Source organism: Vigna unguiculata, chromosome 8, assembly GCF_037176805.1.
Source record: "Vigna unguiculata cultivar grain cowpea cultivar isolate G323 ecotype 2 chromosome 8, ASM3717680v1, whole genome shotgun sequence".
NCBI lineage: Eukaryota > Viridiplantae > Streptophyta > Magnoliopsida > Fabales > Fabaceae > Vigna > Vigna unguiculata.
The window spans coordinates 7,373,981-7,378,571 of NC_140799.1; the positions used below are offsets into that span (position 1 = coordinate 7,373,981).

At 31.0% G+C, this 4,591-nt stretch overlaps 1 pseudogene; it reads right to left on the bottom strand.

Annotated features, from left to right (window-relative positions):
* Positions 1-2,770: 2,770 nt before the first annotated feature.
* Positions 2,771-4,169, bottom strand: LOC146884082 (uncharacterized; annotated as a pseudogene).
* Between the last annotated feature and the right edge of the window lie 422 nt (positions 4,170-4,591).

Consider the following 4,591-nt stretch of genomic DNA (forward strand, 5'->3'; position numbering starts at 1 on the left):
ATTGATCAATGGTTCTAATAGTATGTTCTGATCATGTTTGTATTGTTCTTAGGTTCTTAGGTTGAGTTTGTGCATCCTGTTAGCTTAAAGGGGGTTTGATACTCTTTTAGCTATATGAGATCTTTTACAAGCAAGGGAAGTTAATTATAGTGTTTTTAAGTAATAGGAATGTTGAATTGGTAGATTTTATGATCATACTATGAATTGTTTGAGTTCGATCTATGGAATAATACATGATTATGTGAAATTGATGTTTTAAACTTGGGGTTGTTTACATGTGAATAGCAATTTAATTGGTTTTGTAGTGGAGCGTAATTGACACTAGTGTTTGTGGTTAATTTGAGCTTGGTATGTGTTTGGCATTTCTTAAGGTTTTTTAGTTGCTTAGATTTGATTGGGAATGCATAATTATGCAAAATCATGTTCAACAGAATTATGCAGACTCGTTGGTCGAGGGTGAGCTCGCTCGCCAAATCCAAAGTTAGAGACTCAATGACTTAGGAGTCGTTGAGCGAGAATTTACTCACTGAGTGAACCTAAAGTAAGGGGCTCACTGACTTGGAAGTCGTAGGTCGAGTACCTACCCGCTCAACGAATCCAAAGTCAGAGCGAATCCAAAGTCAGAAAATTTATTGACTTTGTAGTCGTTGGTTGAGAACACCCTTGCTAAGTGAATTTTATAAAGGTTTTCCTCATGCAATCTCAATAATACAATCATGGGTGAGTCATCTAGTAGCTTGACAAGTGAACATTTATGAATTTTTCACCTAGTGAGAAAATGATTTTGCTGAGAGAGTGAATTAGAGTCTAAGTAGATGTTAGATGATCGATTGTAAAGGTTTTGTGATTTTTGTGAATTAATTGTCTAATAAATTATTTGTATATGAGATGTAATTAAGATTTGTTGATACTAGTGGTGATTTGTAGTAGTGTATGCATTGATGTAGGGATTCAGTTGAAAGTTATCCTAACACTTTAATAATCATCCAATTCTCAAGTATAGAAGAGTGAGGTATGTGGTGAAAAGAGCAAGAGGTCCTAGTATAAGGACTTTACCTTGGCCAATGGCGTTAACAGACTAATATTGTGTGTGGTAGAGTTAAACCTTTTGTCCATGGCTCTGTAGAGCGTTGGATGTCACCACAATTGTATAGCTTATGAGTGTCTAATATGAATGCATATATTTAGATAATTGAGTTTTGTTTAGGTCCTTGTATGAAATAGGATGACTGATTATGATTTAAGTGATTGTATTTTTTCATGACTAAATCTTTATATACATTAGCTTACCTTTTTTTGTCTTGTCTTGTTTTCTTTTGATATGATCACATGATTGGAGTGAGTAGATGATGAAGTTATAGCTGAATCAATTGAAGATCAAGAAGATGCAGTTGTCTAGACAATATTTTAAAACCCTGGTGTGCATATATCTTTTGGAAAACTTTAGTTTTCTTAGTATAATTGTGCAATGAACTATATTTCAGTATATTAGTTCTGGATGACTATAATATTGTAAATACATTTTAGTACTTTATGCTTGTGATTATCAATATGAAAATATTTTTGTTTAATATTTATGCTATTAAGTATGATGTTACAGTCATTTGAAAAATAAAATTGTGCTCTCGATATCATGTATGTACAGCCGTCAAAACTAAATAATAGTTCTAAATGAAAGAAAATGTCGTGATGTAAGAAATCAGACGAAAGAGAGATTGAATAAAAGCAAAGGAACTTTATATTATTTGTTTAAGAGATAGAACATATGTATATATAATAGAGAAGATAAATAATGAAAAGAACACATAAAAGACATACAAGCATACACGTTGAAGGTGCACAACTACACACGTAAACCATGATAATAGTGTTTATATCATGAGACTCCAATTTCTTTTTATTGATTTTTAAATCAACTTGATTTTATCTACAATTTTTTATTGCATCACTACAAGAAAGTTACGTATTAACGAGGGAATAATCCCTAGCTAATCCCTCGCTAATCCCCCGCAAAACGATTTAGCAAAGAATTAGCGAGGAAATAACGAAGGCACTATGTCGTAGCTAAAATATAGGTAACTAAGTAGCTAGAGAATCACTTTGTCGTTAATCCCTAGCAAACTAATTGTAGCTAATCCCTAACTAATCCCTAGCAAACTGATTGTAGCTAATCCATAGTTAATTCCTAACAAAGAGGTTATAACTAATCCCTAGCAAAGATGTTGTAGCTAATCCCTAGCAAATTGGTTCTAGCTAATCCTTAGATAATCCCTATCAAAGTAGGTGTAGCTAATCCCTAACAAATAGGTTGTAGCTAACCCCTAGCTAATCCTTAGCAAACAGGTTGTAGCTAATCCTAGCTAATCCCTAGCAAACGGGTTGTAGCTAATCCCTAGCAAACAAGTTGTATCTAATCCCTAGCTAATCCTTAGAAAATAGATTGTAGCTAATACCTAGCTAATCCCTAGCAAAATGGTTGTAGCTATTCCCTAGCTAATCCCTCGCCAATTGAATAATTTATCTCTAGCTAATCCCTACCAGAATTGTAGCAAATTGCATCAGTCCAAAATATTTCATCTTTTTTTACTTGTACCTTATGAAATGCATTTTAACATAAATATAACATAAAGTAATAAATCTTGCCAAACATTTTATATGAAACATGTCAAATATTATCACATTCAAAATAATAAAAGTAATGAACATAATGAAAGTAGTCTTCACAATTGTCAACATACATCATTAAGTTTAAAAACAAAACAAAACATCATCATCTTCGTATTTTGTTCTCACCATGTTTCTTGACAAATGGTGGTGATGATATCTTTAATGCAAGAAATATTTGTGTCTTGAAAAACTCCATCTGTGTTTGCATTTTCATATGCATTTGTTGTTGTAAAAGTTTTTGCATTTCTACTTGTGCTTACAATTGTGCTTGTATTTGTGCTTGGAATTGTCCTTGAAATTGTGCATGCAATATGCTTGTGCTTTTAACTGAGGTTGCACGTGTTGTGCATGTGCCTCTATTTGTGCTTGTAACTCTATTTGTAGTTGCTTTTGAGATTCAATTTGTAAATCTAATTGTGTCTGCATCTGTTGTTGCATTTGAGACATTTGTGTAGCTATTGCAGTGATTTCTTCTGTTGGAGATGCATGATTTGGATTTGTGGAAGGACCTACAACTGATGAAGATGAACCATTCACACTGATGATGGCAAGTTCCAAGCTACGACCAATACCGTGAATTCTACCTTTCTTATTTTCATCTCCCATTTTCATCCATACTTCAAAATCAACTTTAGGATGCTTTGATACATCTTCTCCATATTTTTCTACCATAGCACTTTAATATGATTCTTGTATGTAGTAAATCAATCATTTTGTAATATAAGATTAAATAAGTAAATAAATTATCTTATTACATGTATACTTACAATGAAATTTTTTGCTTTATTGGAGACATATTGACCGTCTTTTCTTTTATGAACTTTGTTGTATAGTTCACCATAAGAAACAAACCCATTACGCTCCACCTCCTATAAAATAATATGTAATTCTACAAAATTAATACTATAAAAATCAATATGTATTTATGTATATGATTGATACACTAATGATATCCACCAAATCTATACAATATGTAAGTATTATTAGAAAGTCATAGATATTACTAGAAAATGAGAAAATGAATACCATCTTTTTCAAGTGTTGTCCAAAACTTATTGACCCTCCAGTGTGCACCATAGCCTCTAGCTTGGCAGCTCTATTGTTTTTACCAGCAATAGATTTCTTTTTCTAGTCTTTTGTCATCCATGTGTCAATTAAAGCATCCCACATCTCAGTCCTTATTTCCCTTGGCCCAAAACCTTTTAAGTCTTCTATATTATCTGAGTTTGCTCTTTCTCTTGCCTTTTTTCTTGCCTTAGCTAAAGAGTCAGAATAGCGGTCCATGCATGTTAAATTCCAAACCTTTCTTGCCATGTTACGGTCATAATCTGATGCAAACCGGTACTTATTCTACACCAATACAGATTTATCAAAATTAATGATAAGTAAATGTAATATAAAGATAAAAGATTATAGTAACTTGCCTTAAAATCATTGAATAAGATTTCTTTCACATCAACAAAATAAGTTTTCCATTTCTCAGCTGGATTAGGCATTCTCATCAATACTTCAAATATTATATCTCGAGTCACAAAATCGGGAACAAACCTTCTTCTGCATGTTCAAATAATCATTTTACAAACCAAACATTAACAACATTGAATTGAATGTTTGATTGGATGTACTTACGATCAGCTAACTTTTTATACATATATGACAAGTCTCCTAATATTAATATCAATGATTATTTAAAAAAAATATTTTAATATCAATATTTAAATATTAAATGAATTTTAAGTGTTTAATTAAATTAAGTTACATATTCATATTTTATAAATAAAATACATACATAAAATTTATTTTTATTTATAATGTATCATAAATAATTTATTTCATATTTAAAATTTTTTTTAAAATAAAACATACTGTACCATAAATATAATAATATATAATAATATGTAACAATATAAATTAATTAAATATT